Below are 25,928 nucleotides of genomic sequence, written 5' to 3' on the forward strand. Positions count from 1 at the left end.
TTTTTAATGAGAGAAACAGCAAGATGACAAAATCAGTACAAAAGAGAATATGAGAGCTGGGGTTTTATATAGTCTGTGAGATAAAAAGGAAGGCTGAGAAGAGACAGGTAAACTGGATGCGAAGCTGGGTAATTCCTGCAGGACAATAAAACTCTAACTTTCGAGATTCTTCTCTAACAGCATCTGCCCCTTATTTGTGTGCTGTACATTGACCTCTAACCTTTACAAAGTACAAAATTTATCTGGGTCCTAATCAACGGTAAATGGTAAGAAGAAACACAGTCGAGTCCCCCTAGAGTAGGGGTCAGCAAACTACTTCTATAAAGGCCCAGAGAGTAAATATTTTAGACTTTGTGGGCCATAAGGTCTCTGCTATAACTACTCAATTCTGCCATTGCAGCACAAAAGCTGCCCTCGACAATATTTAAATGAATGGATGTGGCTGTGTTTCAATAAAACTTTATTTACAAAGACACGTGGTTGTCTGGATTTGGCCTTCAGGCTGTAGAGTCTGACCTGTGCTTCAGGATGACTTTAAAGGGTCGTATAGTCATCTTTTTAACTTATTTGCCAGTTTGGGTATTTTCTTTTTTTTAGATTTTCTTTTTTTCCTTTTTCTCCCCAAAGCCCCCCAGTACATAGTTGTATATTCTCCGTTGTGGGTCCTTCTAGCTGTGGCATGTGGGACACCGCCCCAGCGTGGCCCGATGAGCAGCGCCATGTCCGCGCCCACGACTCGAACCAACAAAACACTGGGCCGCCTGCAGCGGAGCGCACAAACTTAACCACTCGGCCACGGGGCCAGCCCCTGGGTATTTTTTCTTAGTAGGTTTAAAGTCAAGGAAGAATCGAGTGCTGAGGCTTTGGAGCAGGAGCTCCCAGATTGTACCCGGGGAGCTACAAGCAGGTAGATATTCCTGGAGCAGCGAGATGGGTGTTTCAGCCATACAAAGAGGGAAACAGCTGGAGAGTCAGGGAGGGAATCCCCCGTCTTCTGCCCTGGAGTGACAAGTGTACCTGAGGAACTCCCCTGGGCAGGAGAGTGAGACAGACCTGGTTCTCATCCCGACTCTAATCCCAATGAGTGACCTGAGAGGGCTGAGTTAATCTGACTAAGCAATTTTCCTGAGTCAAAATAAGGATAATATTGGACCTACCCAGAGGGTAGCTGTTAAAAGAAATAGTGCATTTGCCAGTACTCAATAAATGATAGCTTTTAATTACAAAATAATCATTAACATTCTTTATTAATCAAAGCCCAGGGGAGGTCCTAGGGCTACAGACGCCTCCACAATCATTAGTTGGAAAGGGTACGTGCTGGGGTCACAAAGGCCTAATGGAAAGTCCTATTGCGCATGTCCTTAAGGCTGTTGGTCATTGAAATTTTCTCCTATGACCAACTCAGGCATTCCCTTCAGTACGCAGCTAGGCTCAGAAACCCAGGGTTTCCTGGAATTCCTATTAAGAATCTCCTCACCCCCCACCCCCAAAAGCAATTTATAAAAAACAAGCCTCTGGGGACCGTCACCTGGTAAACATGGCCACAGTTCGTGTACTGAGAGCAAAGCTGCTGGGTTGGCAGCCACATTTGCATTCCGAGAGTGGATGTGCTAATTAGCAATAATTCCTACCTATTCATTAAAGCTGTCAGAGATCCTCTAGGAAATATAGCAGCCCCCTCACTATGGCCCTGCTAGCAGTGTCCCGTGTTTACTCAAAGCCCTCCTTCAAATTATACCTATTATTCAGAGGTTTTTTTGCTAATTGAGACCAGTTATCTCCTTCAGAGCAGAGGAATTCATCTCTCTCCACCAAAACTCCTGGTGTCCTCAGCCAGGCCTTATCTTTTCCGGAAGCTACCGCTACCTCACTCAAGTTCTAGTAATGCCTGCTCTCCATTAGCAGCTGGAAAGCTCACTCAGATGGCCTCCATGAAATATTAATGGATAATGATGACAAAGTATTTACTCTGGACCATTTATGTATTTCTTTGTCACTTCTAAATAGTAATACTCTAAGAGGAATGATACAAATGCCATGTGGAGCTGTCCATCTTTGCCTGGGTTCAACCAGACAGGCTGCCTGGGGTCCTGGCAGACCGACAGCCCCGCATGCTGAGGCCGCAGCAGACTGCAGACGCTGAACTATAAGAGTGGACCTGGGGCTGGTGGGAAGGCTGAGCTCACTGAAGAATGGCCAGCCTGGGAAATCGGCCCCTGTTCATCGTCACACACAACCCACTCAGGAAAGTGCTGCTTGTTAGCTGTGGCTTCTTGCATCTGGACAGTAACTAGGCACATAGCCTTGGTATCTGGGAGAGGGGAGGGGTGGGGGAGGTGAGGCTGGAAATAGTTAGAAAAGACCCTCCTAAAAATGGCCTGTGGGACTCCTCACACTGACCTCCGTGTGATGATATCCCCCATAGGTGCAGCAATAGGGGTGGGATGTTGGGCCACCCAAGGACACTGGACTTCCATCTGGGAGTGAGCCGTTGCCTCCTGTTTTTGCAAGATTACACATCTTTTGTGGTTCAAGACACCTTATGCCCTTTAATGGTAAAGAAACTTTACATCCTGTAATTGCTAATGGTACCTTTCTCCCCACCACACTGCCATCTCTTGTGGCCACCATGTAAACTTTATTCCCGTGTCACTCCACCCACATTGACCCACACTGACTTCAGATCCACACTGACAAATGTCCTAGCACTTTGGGTGGTCCTGTGGGGGAAGGAGGATTTCTGCCGATTCCACAGTCCTCCCTGACTCCCCCTCCCAGCCCATTGGACATCTCTTGAGGCACTGTGAGAGTCCGCTTCCAAAAAGACGCAGCCCCAGCCTGCATTGTGGCTGTAGGCATGTCCTTGGTTTAATGTGGAAGGCGTGACTCTGGAGTGGGCCTGGATTAAGTAGGTCTACCCATGCTTGGTGAAATCAAGCCCTTAATGTCTCCCTTCTAACTCCCTTCTGTGAGATAGACTCGGAGACAGACCTCGCTGCTTCCCTACTTGCATACTCGTCACTGTCTTCATGCCCCCCATGTCAACACTGACCTTTAGGAGGTGACATTTTGGGAGGAGGTGCCCCCGCCCCACACTGGCTGTCCTCCTGCTGGCTGACAGACACTCTTCAGGCCCATCATTTGCACCAGCCTGTGCCACACTCTAAGAGGTGTCTGAAGAAGTGCGAGGGCTGGTCCCGTCCTTGGGAGATGCAGAGTCACTTGGCAGAGAGAAGCTGCACAGGGACTCTCACTGTGTTGTCAGAAGAAAAGAAGCTAAAACTGGAACCAACAAAGTCATAGAAGCAGACAACAGATTGGTGCTTACCAGAGGGGAAGCAGTCAGCTGTATGGTGATGGATGGTAACTAGCCTTTTGGGGTGATCACTTTGTAGTGTATACAGATGTCGAATTACAACGTTGTACACCTAAAACTTACATGATGTTATATACCAGTCTTACCTCAACAACAACAAGCAAAAAACATGTTCAGAAGAGCAGATAAGGTAATGTGTAAGTCCAAGGTGTTTTACAGAAAGAAAGTGGCATTGCTATTGAATTGTGCATGGGTATAAGAATTACTTTTCTTAGATTGTCATTTCTTATTTAAGAATGGCATTTCTTATTTAATTTTTTAAACTTAAATATGAACTTTCACTCTTCTGGATAAACAGTTTGACTCAGGAAATTTCTCTACCATTCCACCTATTTTTTGTGGTCATTTGAGCCTTGCTTTTTTATCTGTAAAATGGGAATATTAATACCAATCTCATAGGATTGTTGTGAGGCTACAATGAGAAAATGCCCTTAGCTTTTAGCCTGGTGTCTGGCATAAGGAGGGTGCTTGGTAAATATGTCAGTAGGTGGAGGGCTGTCAGCAATATGGGCGTATCTGACACAATGCTGGGGCAGCTGGGACACGCTGTCAGATTTCAGAGGTGAAGGGCCAGTGTGGTTTGGAGCAGCCTAGGGAGTGTCCTGGAGAAGAAGGTGTAGTGTTGCCCCCTGGGGATCAGGGAGGATGAAGGGGACCTGGCCAGGACTGAACGCTGGGCAGGTGACGGACGGCAGGCTGGGCTGGCTCTGCTCCCTGTCCCCTACTCACAGCACCTCCCACTCCCAGGAGGAATGGGGATGGACCGTCATGTCCAGGACATCACAGGGGAGATGTTTATATTCTACGCCAGGGCTGCGCTGATTTCCTTGGTAGATGAACATCTGTTTGTTGCCTTCAAAAAATGTAAATTAACGTAAGCTTTTGTCCTTGAATAAGAATGAATGAAAAGTTAACCATAGTATTTTTTGAGCATCTGGCAAAACTCATGTTAGCGATGACACAGCTCAGACATCCCCACCTCCCTGCCGGCAGTACCTCCATCACCCAGCACTGGCCACGCTGAATTCTGACCATCTGTTTCTCCACTGACTGTGAGCTCCTCCAGGGAAGAGAATGGCCAACAGCACACAGAGCCTTGGACCCACCACTCAATAGATATGGGAACTTAAAGAGAAGACGAACATGGGTGTAAACTATCATCAGAGGGAGCAGAAAGCAGGAAGTGCGCTGGGAGTCAGTGGAGTGAGAGATCGCCCGCGGTGGACAGCCCCAGAGTGGATGCACAAAGCAGGCCACAGCTGAGCTTATCCCTGGAGGTGCCCTTAGCCAAAGCTCCTACGACTGGTAAAACTCACTGCAAACTAAGGCAGGATTGCGGGCTTTTTCCTGCAAGGACCTGAGCTGGGTGACACCTAGGAAACAGTTGTCTTCGATTAAAAAGAAAACTTTAAAACATTGCACTAATGTCGATATTATCATTTCAAACAGTGACAAGGAGAAAGGGAACTGAGCATTAACATGAGCTGGGTACCAGTTACTCATGTAACCTGCCACGTTACGGATGGTGTCAGTCCTGACAACCAGCCAGGTAGTTGGCGTCCTCATTTTACAGGTGAGGAAACTGAGGCTTAGAGAAAACACGGCCCCAGGCCCCATGGTTAGTAAAAAGCAAAGCTGATCCAAGCTTGGGACTCAGCTCAACTGTGTACTGGGGGGCTTTGGGGAGAAGGGAAAAAACAGATTGGCAACAGATGTTAGCTCAGGTGCCAATCTTTAAAAAAAAAAAGATGCCCTGACAGAAGGGGCCAGAGAGATGGACTGACGCACGTTTCTCAACGCTGCCCCTGGGCCAACAACGTGAGAGCCCCCTCCATGGGCACACACTCAGACACCCTGTTGCACGGACACACACCCTCATAGTTACGGTGCTTACTCTTTCACGTCCAGATGCGCAGGTGTGAAGACAGACCCCAGAGGCCTTCTGCGAGAGGTCGCCACAACCTGTGGTGTTGCCCTCTCCTCCGACCCCAGCTGAGGACCTCTCCAGAAATCCATCTGTAGACAGAAAGCTGATGCACCTTCTTTGGAGTGTGGTGGGCTGGCATCTTGATGACCATGTCTCCAACCTCCCGGGGAGTCAGATGAGCTGCAGGAGGGCACCTGCTGCCCACAGTCGGGACACGCCTTGGTGGAGGATGAGTGTGGCCAGAAAGGGCCTTGCCGGCCCTCCCCCACACTGGGATGTATAGTCTCAGCTTTGAGCTGGCCCTGGCAAAAACCAGACAGGCCTGAGAGAGAGCAGGGTCTGGTCTAAGCACAGAGCCCCAGAGACTCGTGAGGCCCCATCCTGAGGGTGGCCCAGGAGAGGCCACACCCCAAATCCCTCTACCTCCCTTAAGTCTGAGAATCACAGGTCGCCCCACCCACGCCAAATGCTGGCTCAGATGTGAGACGACTGTCTGTGGTTCTTAAGACAGAATGAAAATCCATAGGTACCTCTGGAGCAGGGCGAGGCCTTAGCAGGAGGCTGCTGTATAGCTGTGCGACCCCTGTCAGCCCTACCCATGTTCATGGAGCACCTACTGTGCATTCCTCCTGCTGCTCTGATGTCTCCTCCTCCAGGAAGCCTTCCGGGCCTTAGGCTGGGCTGGGTGGTGCCTTGGGTATGTGCCCCCCACCCCAGCATAGAGATTTTTATTATTGTTATCGCTTTAGCACTTGCCTCGTTGACCCAAGATGGTCTCTTTTTTTTTTTTGAGGAAGATTAGCCCTGAGCTAACATCTGCCAATCCTCCTCTTTTTTTGCTGAGGAAGACTGGCCCTGAGCTAACATCTGTGCCCATCTTCCTGTATTTTATATGTGGGACGCCTACCAAAGCATGGCTTGCCAAGCGGTGCCATGTCCACACCCAGGCTTTGAACTGGCGAACTCCAGTCCCCTGAAGTGGAACGTACGCTGAAGTGGAATGTATGCACTTAACCGCTGAGCCACTGGGCCGGCCCCCAAGATGGTCTCTTTATGTGAGGGACAGGGACACCAAGCCCAGGAAGAGAAGAGACTGCAGGAGATGCTGCTTGCAGGGGTCAGAGCTGAGTGGAGACTCTTTGGCCTAACTCATTTTGTACTTTCTCCACGTGCCTTTAGAATGAGGTTTAGGGAATATCTGGGACCCAAACTGTCTCATGCAGAGCACAGAGGACCGTGGTTTGAGAGCCTCTGGGCGCCATCATTTCCAGTGTGGCCAAGGGCCACCAGGGTGCATGGGGGGTTCAGACTTCTCCATCTGAGCTGCTAAATCCGGTGCTGAACTAAAACCCTGGGCAACCTAATATGGAGGAAAATAGGATCCATTTCTGGCTTGCAGGGCAGAAAGGCAGACTCTGTTATGGATTCTGACAGCCCATTAGCCAGTAGCAAGGGGTTAAGCGTGAAGTGCCCTGGCAGGACTGTCTCTCCCTGTCTCAGCGGGAGCCAGGCTGACACGGAGAGGCTGCTCTCACCACCGCCATAGTGGGCTCAGTTGTCTTTGATTCTCCGTTAGAGCTGAGGGCTGCGGAGCGCCTGCTGGGCAAGCTGGGGCTCCCCACGCTCCGTGTATCAGAAGGTGGCCCATAAACGGGTCCCCGCCTCTCAGGACTCTGTGCAACCCGGCTCTCCAGTCTTGCAGAGTCTTGGAGAAATGTGGCCAACCCCCTTCTACCTCCCCTTGGAAAAACTTTCTGGAAGCTTCTTGGCTTTACAGAGCAGTTAGAGCTCCTGGAGGCAGCTCCGGGCTGGGGGTCCACAGGCTGGCTGGGTTCTGGTCCCAGTATGTGGCTAAATAGTGGGTGACCCTTGGAGAGACTCTTAACTGTCCTTTTAGGGGGAGTGTTTTTCATCTATAAAATGCCTAAAATACCTGTCTTGCTATGGTGCTCGTCTTTAAAGAGCATTGCTTAATGAGCATGAAAGCACTTAGGAAAACATGAGGCCACATCCCAGGCAGGGCATTAGGAGTGCCTTTCAGCCCTGGAAATGTCATTTGAGACTGTGACCCTTTCTCAGGTCATGCCTTGCATACTTGAATCTGCACAGAGCTGGAAGGGACCCAAGAGATTATTCTAGATTAATATTATTCTAGTTCCCAATCCTGGCAGCTCATACTGTCACCTGGGTGCTTTTCTAGATGTGTCAATCCTCTACCACCACCCACCCCATCACTCAAACCCCCCAACTCCCGTATTTTGATCCTGTTAGTCTGGGAGTGAGAGAACAGCACAATGTTTTTTAAATGCCACAGCTGCCATGCACCTGAGGGAGGGAAAGGCTAGTTTGACCCAGCCCTCCGTTTTGCAGGTGCTGATGCAGTAAGGCCAGGGAGCAGTGGGCTTCCCACACAGGTGCACAAGAGGCAGAATAAACCCAGGAGCAGAGGCCACAGCCAAATGGCCCTCCCAGGCAGGGCCGGCAGCCAAACCTCCTCCAGACCTCCAGCCATCCACACCAAGAGCAAAGATCCTGTCGTTCAAAGGCATCGCCTTCGAGTCTGCGATCACCCCATGACCCACTCACAACCTTGGCAACAAACGCTGCCCCGGGAATCCGTGCAGAAACAGGCGGTGGCGGTGTGTTGCTGGTGTTTGTGGGGAAAAGCAGCCTTTGTTCCGGCTCTCCCTCTGGACTCTGAGCTCTTCAGGGTGGGGGCTGACTCTGTTCATCTCTGCATCCGCTGATAGCGGACATCAAACCAGAAAACACGCTGGTGGGGGAGTGAGTGACCGAGCAAAAGCATTTGAAGCGCTCCCTACAAGGCTCACATTTAAACCACGAACGTCATCTCAGGAACCCATTTCCGCACTCAACTAGCTCTTCTGTCCTAAATTTTAATTGAGTCAGCCTAAAAATCACTTTGATAGTTTGCCAGGCCTGCACTGATGCAAAACATTATGTGTACTCACATTAAGAAAGGAAAAGGGAAAAGAAATGGGGCTTTTGATCCTCTGCCTAACTCACAGTAAACCAGCTCTGGTGCTAATTGTTTATAATAACTTAATGACATAATTACTTCCACGTAGGTTGCCCGGAATAGTGAAAACGCAGAAGGAGCACAAATCCTTTGAACTGGGTTTTAAAAGAAAGCTGGCTCCACCTCTTGTCAGTTGGGCGAGGTTGGTCATCTTGCTTGACCTCTGGCCCTCAGCAGCCCATCTTTAAAGGGGCACAGTAATATCTATCTTGCTGAGTTAGGGCAGTGGAGACATAATAGACTCTCTCCCAATTACCTCCTGTTGACCTGAACTAGTCACTTGGTCCCAACCTAACTGCAAGGGGGCTTAGAAATGTGCAGGAAACGTCTGCTGCCTCTCCATGGGCAGTAAGGCTCGGTATAGATTAGTTTTTCCCTCCTATTGCTTCCTCCACCCCCACCCTGGGAGCACATTTTTAATTTAGGAAGAAAGAACAATGGACTAGAGAACCACTGCTCTAGAAATCAGTGCCCCAGCTTGGAGCCCTTATCGCCTTCCTTCCTTTATTTATTTATATAATCCTTCCTTTCTTTATTCCTTCACTCTCCCATTCATCAACAGATATTTATCAGGTTCCGCTGATAATGTGCCAGGCAGTTGTCAATAGAGCTGAGGACAGACAGCCTCTGCTTTCGTGGCACTAACGTTCTGGCAGGGAAGCTTGAGCTGGGCGTGGACGATAAACATGAGAAAATGACTGAATAAGTGGAATGAATCCAGAGAGTGGTAAGCATTATGATAAAACAATGACTGACTGATGTGATGAGGAGAACCTGGAGGGGGAGGAGAGGCATGTGAGAGGAGAGAGGCCAAGAAGAGCCCCTCAGGGAGTTGTCATTTGAGTAGAAACTTGAAGGTCTGAAATAGTCGGCCACACAAGGTCTCCTTCACTGAAAAATGAGGATGTGGTATCAAAATCAGAAGAGAAGGGTGTGACTTCCAGAATGGGAGAGTGAGGAGCTCGGCAAATACTCTCCCCCAAAAAAGGACAATGAAAGTTAAAAAAAAAAAAAAAACAATCATCAAAAACCACCATTTCAGGACTCTGGAAATTGACCAAAGACAAACAACAAACTGGGGGACTATTATGAACAATTTTGTGTCAATAAATTAGACAACGTCAATGAAATGGAAAAATCCCTAAAAGATGCAAATAATTAAAACTAACTCAAAAAAAAAAAGAAAAAGAAAATCCGAATAGACCTATAACAAGCAAATAAATTGCATTAGTCATTAAAAATCTTCCCACAGGGGAAGCCCAGGCCCAGATGACTTCATTAGTGGAGTCTATCATATATTTAAAGAAGAAATAATGCCAATCCTTCACAAATTCTTCAGGAAACAGAGGAGGATGAAGGGCCAGGATTATCCTGAAACCAAAGTCAGATAAAGACATCATAAGAAAACACAGCAATATCTCTCATGGACATAGATGCAAAAATTCTCAAAATATTGACAAATCAACTCCAACAACACATAAAAAAGTTTATACACTGTGACCAAGTCAGATTTATCCCAGGAATCAAAGACTGGTTTAACATCTAAAAATCAATTAATTAATACACCATCTTATTAAAATGGACAAAATTAGCAGGAAGAAAAACCACGTGATCATCTCAACAGACACAGAAAAAGCATATGAAAAATTTAACATCCACTCAAACTAAAAATAGAGAAACTTCATCAACCTAATAAAGGGCATTTACAAAAAATCTATAGCTAATATCATACTTAATGGTGAAAGACTGAAAGCTTTCCCCATAAAATGGGAACAAGGTAAGGACGTCTGTTCTCAACACTTCTATTCAACATTGAACTGATGTTTCTAAGCCTGTCAAATAAGACAAAAAAAAAAAAAAAGATATTAAAGACATTTATATTGTAAAGGAAGAAGTAAAAATTGTCTTTGTTCACAGACAACATGAGCCTAGATGTAGAAAATCCTACAGAATCAACAAAATTCTACCAGAACTAACGAGCAAGTTCAGCAAGTTTGCAGATACAAGATCAGTATAAAGAACTCGATGGTATTTTTATATACTAGCAATGAACAATCTGAAAATGAAATTAAGAAAATAATTCCATTCAAAAAACCATCAAAAACAATAAAATGCTGAGGAATAAATTTAACAAAAGAAGTACAAGACTGGTACACTGAAAACTATAAAAACATTGCTGAGAAAAAAATAAGAAACAGCTAAATAAGTGGAGTGACATTCCAAGTTCATGGATTGGAAGATTCCATGTTGTTACAATGGCAGTTCTCCACAAATGGATCTGCATATTCAATGCAATCCCTATCAAAATCTCAGCAGGCTTTCTTTGCAGAAATTGACAAGATGATCCTGGAAATGCAAAGGACACAGAACAGCCAAAACCCTTTTGAAAATGAAGAACGAAGTTGGAAGACTGAGACTTTGTGATTTCAAAACTTCCTTTACGTCTACGGTAATTAAAACAGTGGGATACTGTTGGAAGGATACGAATATAGATCAATGGAACAGAATTGAGAGTCTAGAAATAACCCCTTACATTTGTGATCAAGTGATTTTCAACACAGATGCCACATTAATTCAATGGGGGAAGGGGTAATCTTTTTAACAAATGGTGCTAGGATAATTGGATACCCACATGCAAAAGGATGAATATATACCCTTACCCCACAACATACACAAAAACTAACTCAAAATGGATCATTAATTAACTTAAACGTAAGAGGTAAAACTATAAACTTTCAGATAAAAACATAGGAGAAAATCTTCATGGCCTTGGGTTAGGCAAGGAATTCTTAGATATAATACCAAAACCATGATCTATAAAAAAATTGATAAATTGGACTTTATCAAAATTAAAACTTTTTTGCTTCAAAAGGCTCCATAAGGATATGAAAAGACAAGCCACAGACTTGGAGAAAATATATATCTGATAAAGGACTTGAATGCAGAATATATAAAAAGATCTTACAATTCAATGATAAGAAGACAAACAACCTGATTTTAAAATTGGCAAGAGATTTGAATAGACATTTCACCAAAGAAGATATATGAATGAAAAGTGAAAAGGTACTCAACATCGTTAGTCATTAGGGAAATGCGAATTAAAACCACAGTAATCTACCACTTCAGGCTCCTGGAAATGGATCTAACAATAATAGTAATAATAAACCAGACAATAAGTATTGACAAGAATGTGCAGAAACTGTACCCTTTATACACTGCAGGGTCAGGGTAAGGAAAGTAAAGTCGTGGAGTTACTTTAGAACGCTCTTTGTCATTTTCTTAAAAAGTTAAACGTAAATGACCCAAAAACTCCACTTGGAAATCCATCTAGGAGATAAGAAAAATATATGTCTACATACAGACTTGCACATGAATATTAATAGTGGCATTATTTATAATAGCTTAAAATCAGAAACAACCCAAATGTCCATCAACTGGTGAATGGATAAACAAAATATGGTATATCCATACACTAGAATATCGTTCATCAATAAATAGTAATGCATTACCTGTACACAGTATGACGTGGATGAATTGCAAAAACGTTATGCTAAGTAGAAGAAGCTAGTCACAATGGACTCTTATGTTACTGTATTATGACAGAATACCACATGATTCCATTGATATGAAATGTTCAGGAAAGGTAAACTCACAAAGAGAGAAAGCAGATCCGTCTCAGGCAGTTGCCCGGGATGTGGGGTGTAAGACTTCAAGGTGACTGCAAATGGGCACAAGGGGCATCTTTTTGGTGTGGTAGAAATGTTCTCAAAATCGATTGTGGTGATAGTTACACACCTCTCTAAAATTACTAAAAATCATTGAAATATTCTAACAGGTAAATTTTAAGATCTGTAAATTATACCTCAATTAAGTTGCTAAAAGACAAATGACACATCAAAACTTCTGCTTCTCAGCCATGACTGATAGATAGCAGGCTTGGGTTCAGTGGCAGCTCATGGTGGAGATGCCTGACAGTCAGAGGGCCTGGCGTGTATTTAGGATCCCGTCTGTCTGCGTTTCTCTCTGCCTCCATTCCACTGGAGCAGGGCTCCTGTGGGTGGAGGCGGGGATGGTGGGTAACAATATGAAGGGCACACAAAGCCCTTTGGGACTCCATCCTGCGGACAATGGGCAACCATCCGCAACTTTAAGTTCAGGGGTAACGAGATCCAAATTGGATTTTACAAAGATCTCTCCCATTGCTCAATGAAGGGCCAACTGGGGCTGGGGAGCTCGGAGGGTCAAGACCAAGTGGGTCACTCTTGCAATGGCCCAAGTTGGGAGGTGAGAAACAGTGGGAGGCTGGACCCAACGGGGAGGCTCTCCCGTCCCTGACCTTCACCAGCCCCATGTCCCTGACTGACTTGAGCCTCCCCTGGTTTTCTCATCTGTGAGCGGAGATAGGGTAAACTGCAGGATCCCAGCACCATCCTGGCCCACGTCAGCACAACTCCATGTGTGTTTAATGAATGCATGTCCTTCTTGATCCTTCCTTGTTGCATCTTTTTCTAAGTCCTGATTCTAACCCTCCAGGCTCACATTTTCAGAGTTACTCATCTAGTCCACTTCCTTCCCAGAAGTCGATTCCAAGGAGTGGACTTAGTTGTTTAGGTGTGAAACAGGCAGTCATGGGCATCAGATACATTTACCCAGATTCCATGAGAGAGGCCCTGTCGAGACCCCTGGGGTCCTGAGCGGCATTGACCTCTCTCCTTGGCCTAAGTGCCCTCAGAGTAGGGGGCTGGGGTTTGGTGTGTTCTGTCCTGGCGTAGCAAAGGGTCCCTCCATCTCCACCCCCTGTGGAGGAAGGGAGCTTGAGGGACACCAGTGGTTACCATGGAAACTGCCTGATGTCCCCAGAATCGTACCTTTCCCTTTGTGCACCATTTGATCTCTTGTCTGACCTGGTGGTGACCAACTTAGTACTTGTATGTGTGAGGCTGGAGCCTGTTTGAAGGTCAGTTAGGACACAATAGTGAAACAAGGGGGCCTGTGTCCAAAGTGCCAGGAGCAGGAGAGGGATGGGGTAAGGCATGGGCAGCTAATAATGAAGGTACTCAATTCGAATTTCATGCTGTTGCTTACCTTTGAGGAAAGTGGATTACAACCCAAGTGAAATTCACTCATTCATTCACTGAAGATTGATTGAGTGCCCACAATTGTCCAGCCCTGCACTGGGCACCGGGCACACAATTCCTGGAGGAGGTGTGTGCCAGCTGAGACCTGAATCATGAGTATGAGTTAGCAGGGAACTGGGAAGAGAAGAGCAGTGTCCCAGGCAGAGCATGGACCCTCTCGTGCACCGAGGCTGGAGAGAGCAAGGAGATGCCTGTAGGATTGATCATCTCAGGGGAGAAATTAATAAATGAGCACATTCTTACAGAAATCCATGAATAAATAGCTGTCCCCTGAAATTGGTGGAGGCCGAGAGCATTTGGCACGGATACAGAGGTGGGGATGCTTGCATTGCTGGAGCCAGGACAGCCCCAGCTCTCACAGGAGCCTTCACCTAAGCAGAGATGGTATGCTAGGGGAAGAAATTCCCATTTCAAAGGGATTCTTCAAAGGAACCCCTACAGGGTCCCCAAAGCAAAGAATTCTCTTAGTAGCTTTAAAGTGGGATATGGCTTACACAGAGTTTCAGAAATTGATCAATAAATAAATGGTATTGTTGCAGAGCTCTTTACCATTTAATAAGTACCTCCACATGTTATCTCCTACATCCTTCCCACAGCCCACGGAGGATGGCAGAGCTGGGAAGGACTGTCATTCTGAGAGCAAGTTTATTTGGGGGAAACTGAGGCCCAGAGAGGTGAAGCGAAGGACCGAAATACACACAGACGGTAAACGGAGGTGCCAGAACTAGGACTTCAGAATCCGAGCCCTGGAGCCCCGCTTCCTCTCACGGTTCTGTCCTCTGTCCACTTGGCACTCATGGAGAGCCTGCAACAACCCATGCTCTGCCCTGGGTCTGGTGCTGTGGAGACAGATGGAGACAGACAGCTGCCCATTCGAAGCAAAAACTTTCTCCTTTGTTTCTTTTTTTAAAAAAAAAAAAGATTCACAAAGCTGCTGGAAGGGCCTGGAAAATGTCTAGAAAGAAAAGGAGCTGCAACCTCACACCCTAAGCCTGGCGAGAAAGGGTCTCCCCAGGAGCTGGTGTTCTGCCCTTGGGGCACCACACCCCAGGCCACCGCCTCACCCTGGTTCTCAGAGGTAGGCTGGCACCTACAGAGGCAGAACGGCTGCTGATCTACGAGCTGGCTAAAGACAAGCTGACCTGGGAAGGAAAGAACACAGCAGCTCGCGGTGATGGCCTGAAATACTCCTCTGCCGCATGTCACAGAGGCCGCATGTCACAGAGGCCGCATGTCACAGAGGCACTGTGCACACCTTCCCTTATAGAACTGACCCGCGGGATGGATGAGGCACAGCATCTCCACCACTCCTTTCCGCCCCTCCCACCTAGAAGGCACTGGTTATGGTTCATGCTGGAGGAGCCTGGCCAGGCAAGAAGAGATGCTGTGTGAGTGGGAGGAGACCACTCCGGTCTAGGCAGCGGCCCTAGCCTGGAGCAATCAGTCTAATTACCTTGTCGCTCCTGAAACCAACGGGGAGCCACAGGAGGACAGGAGACAGGATTCATTCTGCCTTAAGAGAGCATTTAAGAAGACAGGCATCAGATATTCGGAAAGAAAAATATATAATCAAAACCAAGACAGTTAAAATGTGTGAGCAGTGGGCCAAACTGCCCAGGGTTTACTTCAGACAGACTACAGAGGACCCCACGAGGCTAGGGCCATTGCATTGTCATGAGCTCACCCTTGCCTTCCCTCTCTCCTCCACCCCCTCTGAGTCCCACCTGCCCTGGGCCTTAACTCTCACCTCATTCCCTCTGGAAACCCCTCCACCTTCTGCACCAGCTCAGACCCTGCCTCTTCCCAGAGCCTGCAGAGCCCTCCCCGGCAGGCGTCACTTCCCTCTCGAAACTCCAACCCAGGTTGCTCTTGTTCGAGATTTGTCCTTGCACCTGGCACCTTCCTTGCATATTGTGCTTTTTCCCTTCCAGCCTCCAAGACCAGCTGGCGATTGGGAGAGGTGGAAGATACAATGATCTGGGTGCTGGGAATTCCAGGGTGCTCTTACTGGCCAACCGAGAATAGAAACAGAACTAGGAGTCAGCTGGGGGGCCTGGGTAACATCTGCAGGAGGGAAGACAAAGGCGTGGCTGCTGCGGCTGGGCAGGAAGATTCCAGGGCCACTCTGCACTCCACTCCACTCGCGCTGAGATGGCCTGGAGGGGAGCTGGTGGTGCTGAGCCTCCACCTGGACTCACACCTCTCACCCGGGACCAGGTGAGCCAACAGGCACCTGAGGAGTGCTTTAGGCACCAGCAAAGGAGGGGGACACACAAAAAGGAGAGAAGTTCAGCTGCAGAGAAATGCATCCAGATCTTCAGAATTATAGAACTTAGAAACTACTTTACTTCCATCACCTGCATTAGTTTCGGGTTATTTGTTTATATTTTGAACTGGGAAGGTTGTGGGCTCCGTAGCATTTATTTATTTATTTTTTTGAGAAAGATTAGCCCTGAGCTAACATCTCCTGCCAATTCTCCTCTTTTTGCTGAAAAAGACTGGCCCTGAGCTAACATCCGTGCCCATCGTCCTCTACTTTATATGTGGGACGCCTACCACAGCATGGCTTGCCAAGTGGTGCCGTGTCCACACACAGGATCCAAACCGGTGAACCCTGGGCCAGTGAAGCAGAATGGGCACACTTAACCACTGCACCACCAGGCCGGCCCCTCCATAGCATTTTTAATGCATGAAGTTCCTGAAGCTCTTATCCGCCTCCTGGCTCTACCGCTTAGTAAATGTGTGGCACTAGGGATGGTCGGGAACCTCTCTGAGCCTCAGCCTCTTCATCTGTGAAACTGGACCAGTAGTGACTGCCTCCTAGGATGTTTGGGTAGGTTAGGCAGGCCTGTAAGTTCTGAGTGCAGGGCTCGGGACAGAGTGATTGCTGGGGGCTGTCATTACCTCCGTCTGGGCACAGGGCAAGGCAGTCGTGAATATGTTGCCTCACTGGAGCCAAGGAGGGAAGCGCCGTCTTGCCCTCCAGACCCTGAAATCTGTACCACAGAGGACCTTGGAAGCTTCCAGGTGGTTATTTTTGGAAAAACAAATCAAGGAAAGCCTAATTAAGATAGAAAATTGTAAATATGTGAAGCTCATTACCCAAGTTTGAGGGGAGACGGGCCACCAGGGAGATGTGAAAAGATTCGTTCATGCCCGTGCTCCACACACCTTTGCTGAGAGCCTAAAGTGAGCCAGTCACGGAGCGCTGGGAGCTCAGATGAGGGGCACTCGTGTGAGCCAGGGATGGAGGTGCTCAAGCAGGCCTCCCAGCAAGGTGGCCCGGCCGAGTTTTGAGGGAGGAGCAGGGTGTTCCATTCTAGGGACCCCGTGTGCCCTGTGGAGCCCTCCTTTCCTGCCATGCTCTGTGTCCTGCCCTCTGGCTTCCGGCTGGTTCAGCCAGTGGGGCCAGGCGGGAGCCCATGGGAAGCACAGTAACATCATCACGTTATTCATTGCCCCGCATCCTCCCTGCTTGGCCAATGCGGGCTGACTGTGCCTTGACCAAAGGCCGGAGGTCCTGTCAGGGGGCCCTGTCATCACAGCCTCTGGCTTCAGGTCTCTGAAGCTGCTTCCTCACCCCAGAGGCTGAGGGGTGCTATCTATGTCCCTGGCTCCTGCCCCGTGCCCTGAGGTTTCTCTACATCTGAACCTCACCCATGTGAGTGGTCCCTTCACCCACCTGTCCTGTTTCCTCCTGGGACTGCGACTGGTTACAGGTAGAGATTAGACAAAGGGAGGCAGTGAGGAACCCACCACATGTGAAAAGACCGGACTGGACCCTGCAAAGCCTTCTGGCTGGGAGGCTGGCGGGCGGGCCCTGTGACTCGGAGGCCTTTGTGCTAAGCTAAAAAGCTTTCAGATTAGTTGAAGGTGAATGCTAACCATGAAGGGATTAAATGCAGGGCTAGCATGATTAGCATGGCTTTCTAGGGAGCACTTTCTCGCTATCTTACGGGGGGTGGACACAGGGAGCCGGATTAGAGCTGGGCACTAGGTCGGAGGCTGCTGCCAGCCTCGGGGGAGAGATCATGAGGAGAGGGAAAGACACACTGGTGAGAGAATGAGGAGGTGGGGTTCCGGGGAGTAATTCCATGGGAAACAAGGGACGAGGGAAAGGAAAAAATCTAGGAATTTCCCAGATTTCTGCATCAACAGACTCAGTGGATGGTAGTTCCATTTATCAAGATATTAAAAATAAAGGGAGAAGAACAAGATTTGAGGGAAAGAGAATGAATCCTTAAGAATGCTTTAAGAAAGAATCTAGGTTTCTTCTACATGTCCTGAAGGAAGTGCTGAATGCAGTGCTGTATAGAAAGCGAGATGTCCCCAGCTCCCCCAGGCTGTGACCGCCAGCACCCGCTTTGTCTGACCCACTCCCCTTCAGCCCTCCAGACGCACTCACCTGTTAGCTCCCTGGCAGCAGCTCCTTGACACATGGCCCTAGTCATCTCCCCAGTTTCTCTCTCTCAGAGCCCATCCCAGCTGCATGGGGATTTTCTGCAAGGAGTGGAAGGAACTACACAGCCAGATTCTAGATCTACCACTTTTAGTAGCTGGATAGCCCCACATCTCATGCTGAACTCCTCTGCCCTTCTGTTTCCTCATCTATAAAGAAGACCTTCTATGCAGGGTTGTGGTGAGAATTAAAGAGGCTAATTTACAGATACAGCACCTGGTATGCGGTAGGTACTCAATAAATGCTTGTGTGCAAGAGCTTTCAGAAGAGGACAAGGAGGGCTTCCTGGAGGAGATGGCTTCAGGGGACTAAAGCTGGCCTGGAGGTAGATGGCTTTGGGGGATATGCAGAGGAGGAGGCAGGGCCTCTGCGACTCCCCGAGGAAAGACTCAAATGTGGGAATTAGCCAGCAGAAGGACAGAAGCCATCCTGGCTAGAGGAGACAGCACTGGGGGAAGGATGGCTGGGACCCTGAACCCATCCGTTGGTGGGCACACTCTTTGGCCTGAATCAAACCCCACTCCTCAGTGGGTCAGAGCTAGATATTCTCATCTTTCCTACTGGTTCCAAATCACTATTAATTCTCAACAGGTCCTTGTCTCAACTTAAGCTTGAAGGCCCCCAAGATGATCCTTGGGAGTGCTCACAAAGCTGTGCCAGCACCCAGCAGAGACCCCAGCTCTGTAGGCTCCGCCTCTGTCTTACCTGTGCTAAGAAGGCAGAGAAGTTGCCCTTTCTCTCCAGAGAACCCACTTGTTTGCTATTGATTTGCTACAGGAATTTTGGAGTTAGTTTTCATAGCATCATCATTCATTGGTTTCATACAGTGTTCTATGTGAGCTTTAAATAAAAACAATCAGGCAAGAAGTTAGAAAGAGGTGAGTGATGCCTTCCTGTCCTGTAACCAGGGTGGCCTTGCCCCCCTCCCAGCCAGTGCAAGGTGGAGGCATTTTAACTGACAGTTTACTCTAGGACAGTGCAGACCCTGAGGGCGAGGACTCCCCATCCCTCTGGGTCACAGTGCCCACCTCAAATAGAAGTTCAGTAGCAGATTTTAAAGTGAATGAATTTCTGGCTCAATTGTGGCTGCTCTGTTACCTGGCAACGCCTAAGACCAAGTGTTTAGGCGAGGAAGAATAACTGGCACATTCATCAGTTGGATTCTAGGCACTTCAGTTGTTACAGCTTACTGCTGGTTGTCTTGAGTAAAATTCATCAGCAGCCACTATAAGTCAACACTGGGTGAGTGAGAGAGATTTACGTGTCACGGGTCTTCATGAACTTCATGCTTGCGTTTCACACCAGCCAGAGGGGCACAGCAGCTCTAGGGCTTTCCGCCTCTAACGTCTCCAATTAATCCTGGAGGCAGCATCAGCTAACAGGGACGACCCACCACGGAACGTCTGCCTGTGGATAGAGCCTCCGTCGCCAGTGCACCCCATCCTTTTGGTCTGGGAACTGAATCTGATCAGTTGATAGGTCTGACTTGCATTGCCCAATGCGTTGGGGTTTTTGGGGGGCTTTTTTGAAGAAGATTGGTCCTGAGCTAACATCTGTGCCCATCTTCTTCTATTTTATGTGGGGGACGCCTGCCACAGCAAGCCTTGATGAGTGGTGTGTAGGTCCGTGCCTGGGATCCGAACCAGTGAACCCCAGGCTGCTGAAGCGGAGGACGCGAACTTAACCGCTGCACCACTGGGCCAGCCCCCAATGTGTTTTTTGTTTGTTTTAATATTTAAAAAAATGACTGGCTCTCAATATTTAAAAATCAGGAGATTTCACATAAAAATCTGCAAAATATCTAAAGGTGCCAACACAGGTCCTCCATTTCTACTTGGCCACAGTCAGTGGGAGCAAAATACTAGCCCACTGGCTCTGGGTGCAGTGTTAGCATTTCTATAACCACAGCTCTCCCCGCCGTTTATCACCCTGAACTCAGCCTGCATCACTCATTTCTGCCTTGTTTTACCTCCAGGAGTTGAAATCCCTAATTGCAGATGGTGGAGGATTAAGGCTGTAGATGGACACACATGCCCCACCATGGATAGCGCCATGAAGGCAGACAGTAGGCCCCTAAAAGTTGTTTCATGGGATTATTTTATGTTACAGATGTATATTGTATATCAAAGAGTGAAACTACATATTTATTCCGGGAATTAAGAAGGATTATTTCCATGGGGCTGTCAGGTCGTTTCTTCAGTCTGAGCGTCCTCTACTTCATGGAGGGTCGACTTCCATGTCTTGTCCAGAAACGTTCCCTGTCAGTCTAACCAAGGAACTAGCCAGGGTGGGTTACAGATGACAGGACGTGTGAACAGATCGCTGAGGGGGCCCCAGGGTGTTCCGGGGCTGACTTCTCAACCCTGGCTCTGCCTTAGCGTGCACAGCCTGGGCCTCCCAGAGTCTGATTCGGTTGCTCTTGGGGGAGGCCTGGGACTGGCATGTGTTACAGCTCCCTTGGTGAACCTCATGGGCAGTGAAGGTGCAGAATCATTGTTTCCGAGGAAGTCTGTCTTCTTAAGGTCAATAATCACAGGACTGAAGTGCAGTTCAGGATTGAAAGCTTGGGGGCTCTACCTGCCCCACAGAATCAAAGACCCAAGGTGGCTTTGTTTTCATCGTGTATCCTTCACCCAACACAGTGCCTAGCACATGGTAGATGCTCAGTGTATATTTATGGAAGGAAGGAAGAAAGGGAGGGAGGGCAGGAATTGTCATGGAATGCTTATGACCCTACTTGGTCCTGACATTGCAGTTCTAGAATATGGTTGTTGTGTCAGGTTTGAAGGAGGAAGGAGGAGACCCCAATATAACTCCACTGGCCCGAGAGAACTTTATTAACCCAGCATGCCCTCACCCTGGGCATCTGGAGTCAAGCTTAAGTGGAAAGTGCATGCAGCTGAAAAAACAGAACCATTCAGGCTTACAGAAGGACAAATACATATTTCAAGGATGAGGCATCTTCTGGGAGCTGAGTGGCTTTTTCTAATGCTAAGCTCCCAGTGGGGGGCCATGCTGGGTCCACGAGCACACATTATTTCTTCCATCAGATCCCCAATACAGACCCCACACCCCCAGCCAAACACACACACCACACCCACCTCCAGCGCCTTGGCCGCGAAAGCATGGTGACTCCAGATAGCAAACAGCCATCTGAAAGTCTGTGATTTCCACAAGTTTGTGTCTCATAAAAATTTAAACATCTGCTAAGCGAAAACAACACCTTTTGCCGTCTTTCTGGCAAACACCTTCTGCAGGATTTTCTCACTTCTCAGAGGCGACATATTTCACTGGCAATTCCCCTGGCACTGAAGCTGCTAAAAGATAAAGGGACCCAGGCATGGAGTGCCCTCCAGGAGTCCAGGCAAGTACCTCTGGATGCAGGATCTGAGAGGGCTTCGGGGAGTGGAGGGATTCGGGACCACAGCAGCATGTAGGTCAAGCCTTGAAGATAAGGAGTGGAAGGGCCTAGAAGACATGGCCCTGGAAGGTTCTTGCAAACAATCTACAGAGGACTAAGGAGAAAACGTGCTTGGCTGGAACACAGGGAGTTAGGGAATGGGCAGAGGGTGGGAGACAGGGGGATGTCATGTACTAAGGACCAGACACGTGCCAGGCATCTTCATACATAAGCGAGTTTCCCCAGGCCTCACCAATCTTTGATGCCAATAAGAACTCCACCCCAGGAACCAGCCACATGGTATGAACATGCATGTTCATACATCCAGGCTGTGTGTGACGCTAGCGTGAGGCAGGCTTTAGAATGTGCCAAGTTCTGCAGTTCCCACCTCAGATGAACTCACTGGGCCATCCCACCTTCCTCCCTGTTATGGGTTGCACTGTGTCCCCCGCCAAATTTATTCACTGACGTACTAATCCCAGTACCTCAGCACGTGACCGTATTTGGGAATAGGGTCTTTGCAGATGTAATTAGATAAGATGAGGTCATACCGCAGTAGCCTGGGCCCCTAGTCCAAAATGACTGGTGTCCTAATAAAAAGGGGAATTTGGAGATAGACATGCACACAAGGAGAACACTGTCTGGAGATGAAGGCAGAGACTGGGGTGATGCCAGCAAGGAGACAGATTCTCCCTCTCAACCCTCAGGCAAGACCAACTCTGCCAACACCTTGACCTCACACTTCTAGCTTCCAGAACCAAGAGACAATAAATCTGTTGTTTAAGCCACCTGGTTTGTGGGACAATCTGAGCAAACAAATACCCTCTCAAACCTTGGCTTTCATCGGCGCCACCAAGTGGCTGCCTGGAATCTTCCAGCCCCCGATGCCCTGCCCTCCAGCTGGTCCCCTATGTCTGGGCATTTGAGTCCAGTCTAAGCTCAAGCTGGAGCCTCAGTGTCCATCATCTAACGTAATCCTTCCTAAAGAAAGCCTGGGAAGGGGTTTATATCCTTACTTTCAGTTAAGTAAGTGATGCTCAGGGATTATGGACTAGCCTAGGGCCACGTATTCACTAATTTCAGGGTTTCTCCATAAAACCAGTTATGGTACAACAGCCAAGTAGCACATGTTCAGCAAATCTGTGGTCAGAGAGCTCCGCATTAAACGGTGGCACTGCCAGTAAGTGGGCAGGCTGTCCGCACCTAAGCCTAACCCCAGGGACATGCTCGTGATGTCCGTCTCTCCCTTCCTGGGCAGACATGGAGCTGTTGTAATACGCTGATGCTTCGCGATGGGCCTTCGGTGGCCAGAGAGACCAAGCCAGTAACTCCTGCCTGGCAAGAGGGTTTGTAACTGGGGATCTGGGTGGAGCAGGAGCGCCTGCAAGGCGCCAGGATGAACCTGGGGAAGAGTGTGCAGCAGGTGGGGAAGTCCCAGAGCTGGGAGGGAGGAACAGGAGCACTGCCTGGAACTCCGACTTAAACACGCACGCCCTTGCCCTGGCTACGGTGCTCCTCACAGGTTCCAGGATGGAATCCACACTCCTTACTCTATAAGAAGGTCCCTGATTTGGCCTCTGCCTTTCTGTTGGCCTCATTTCCAGTTGCTTCTCTAAAGTCATCCTTTTCTTCAGCCCTGCTGGCTGCTTGTTCTTCTCCTCCTGAGCGTAGCACGCTGTGTCTCGTCTCCCAGCCTCTGCTGGTGTCATTTATTTTGCTGTAGCACATTTTCCCACTTCCCCACTTGGGTATCACCTCCTTCTGGAAGCCATCTCTGAATACCTCCTTCTTGGACCAGGTGAGGTGTCCCTCATGTGCTCCCGAATATCTTGGTCCACCCCTCTTTCATAGCATCTCACCCAGGAGAGTAAGTCTGTTCAGCTCTCTGCTTCTCCTACTGGACTGCTCTCTTCTCAAGGGCAGGGTCTGCACCCTCCCTTCTGCCTGCATCCCGGTACCCAGCACAGTCCACACTGAGTGTTTTTGAACGATGAGATGACTGAATAAAGGGAGGCCTGTGTGGGTGGGTAAGCCAGTGAGCAGCCACTGTGAATTACTTGCGCCCGTTTTTTATGGGAGCAAACCTTGATGCCTTTGTCAGAGTGAACATGAGGGCGCTTGGTGGAGGAAAGGGAAGCGGAAGGTGGCGAGGCCCTTGCCAACACGTTTTGCTGACTTAACAATGCTAGGCCATTTGGGGTCAACCTGTGATGCAATAAAACCCCTGCACCACAGAGATTCTGTTCTAGAGGCAAGCGCGAGGGAGGCGTGTCTGAACACAAGGCTCAGGTGACAGGCGGCTCCGTCACCATGCGGGTGAGACAGCCGCTTGGCCATCTTCCCTGAAGGTCCCTGTGAAGCTTGAGTGCAGCGATGCTCTGCAGAAACAGTTCCAAGATTGAGTCGTCTTGGGAACACTGGTTCTCTGAGGGTTTCACAATGCAAATTAGCATATTAAAGGCTCTGAGAAGCCTTGCAGTTAAGAAACTGTTTTCACTCAGCATTTTCCAAACGTAGGTAGCCATGGGGGAACTGTGAGTGTGTATAACATACTGTAAGAAACAGCAGAACATGCTCTAGCAAAGAGGGTTGTAGTACTGTTTCAGCATTGATAATGCGAGAGGTATGTCATCGGAACTTTGAGGACTGTTGTCCCTTATTCTTGGGAGAAGCTCAGCTGGGCCATCAGGGAAATAGGACCTCTTTCCCCTGCTGCTTCTTGAGTGACCACCAGGCATAAACACATGCCCAGTGTTCCCAACTACATTTTCAAATGGAAAATGATAGGCTTTCTCTTCGCTGTCCTCCCACGAAAGGTCCCTCTGAGTGTTGCTCTCATATGTGCTGCCTGCCACACTGAGCGGGAGAAGCAGAGCCCAGAGCCCAGAATTCTCTCCCTTCCTGCTCGGTCGGGCTGTGGGGCTGCACAGCCAGGGCGTGGAGACCAGCTTTGGGAGAAAGTGCTCCCTGAGCATGCGGGGCTCTGGCAGTCAGTACTGTTGGCGCAGGAGGGAGAGAACTCTATTTTAGGGCAAAGGAACAATCACGCTGACCTACATACACTGTCACGCGGGAGGTTGTGACAGCGGAGAGTCAGGAAGGCATAATTGTCTCTTTGAAGAGCGAGGTGGAGTCTGTCTTCCCAATCAGCAAGAGGGAAAGGCGTCGGAGCAAAGAGACTGGAGGCTCCCTGCCAACACTGGAGCGCGAAAATGGGCCAATTATACCTGCCAGAACTTTCTAGAGCCCTCCCTCGTGGGCAGGACATGTTGAGTGCCCTCAGCTCTTTTCCCTTCCTGACTGCTCCTGATCTGGACCCTTCCCTCTGTCTTCACTGCCGGCTTCCTGCCGCAGGCCTTCATCACTGGGCCCGGTGGCCTCCACTGCCGCTGACAGTCTTTCTGTCCAGCCCATTTCCCCTCTGCTCCTCTGCAGGGAGGTCCTCCCACAGGACTGCCTCGCCCATCCACCGGACACCTTCAGTGGCCGCCCCCTAAGTTTAGGATGTGCCACAAACTCCTTCCCTCTGGCTTCCACATCACAGCCCTTTAGGATCTGGTCCTTATTTACTACTGAACTTGGTGACCTTCAATCCTATGGCAGAAACCCAGTGGATCAACCTATCTGTTCTATACCGTTGCTCAGCCGTTCTCGCCTCCTCTTCTCCCTCCACTGTCTCTTCCTCCTCCTCCTCTTCTCAGACTATCCAAATACTGCCATTCTTTACAACCCAACTGAAGTTCCCCATCCTGCCGGGTGTGTCTCCACAGAGTGATCTCTGATAGGACCTGCGACTAAACGCTCTTGTAGCGTTAGCCTTCCTCTCACGGTTTGTTAGCTCATTTTTCTAGGCGTCTTTTTTTTTTTGCCCTAATGAGTAGCAATATTGTATATTTGTTTGCTACTTCATTAATTTCTTTTCTTTGGATTGGCTGGTTCTTTGAAAACATTAGTAAAATTGATTAACCTCTGCTAAGGATGATCCTGTTAAAAAGAATGAAGACATTATCTTTAGCAGGAATGAAAAAAGAGGACCTCTGATGTTAAATGATAATAAAATGGTGTTATAAATGACTATGACAATAAATTTAAAAAATTAAATGATATAAATGCATTTCTAAAAATATAACTTTTCAAGTTGATGCAAGAAGAAATAGAAAGCCTAAATGATCCTATTATAATCCTTCAATAAATGGAATTTTTCATAGTCAGATACCCATTCGTTCTCTTTGACCATGATGGATGCCCCCTTATAGCTCCTGATAGGTTTGTAATATATCTCAATATTGCCTGTCTGCTGCTGGCCACCAGACCCTTTCAGTACCCTGGTGAGAACCCGGAGAAGGAGGCCAGCTGCTCACAGATGACTCTACTGCCCAGTGATTTCCTCTGGCCATGCCAGCCCCACCCAAAGCCTCTGCATTTTGCAGAATTTCAGACAGACAAGGCCTTTAGCCTGCTGCCTTCCTTTCGCCATCCAGGAACCAGGGTGGCGGTTCTAAATCTTGACGCTTAGACTCTGCAACAGACCATATGTATGGGCACTGCTCTTTGTTGCTCACAAGACGTGGTTGAGGGACTGAAGGAC

General features: G+C 48.5%; 1 protein-coding gene and 1 long non-coding RNA gene across 3 annotated transcripts in view; both read left to right on the top strand.

Annotated features, from left to right (window-relative positions):
- Positions 1 to 25,928, top strand: part of CLSTN2 (calsyntenin 2) — a 553,125-nt gene that overhangs the window by 373,210 nt on the left and 153,987 nt on the right. The gene's annotated exons all lie outside the window — the stretch shown is intronic.
- Positions 14,749 to 15,837, top strand: LOC139076211 (uncharacterized). Its single transcript, XR_011527589.1, has 2 exons — positions 14,749 to 14,869; positions 15,413 to 15,837. It is a non-coding gene; the product is annotated as an uncharacterized lncRNA (long non-coding RNA).

This window comes from Equus przewalskii, chromosome 15 (genome assembly GCF_037783145.1).
Source record: "Equus przewalskii isolate Varuska chromosome 15, EquPr2, whole genome shotgun sequence".
NCBI lineage: Eukaryota > Metazoa > Chordata > Mammalia > Perissodactyla > Equidae > Equus > Equus przewalskii.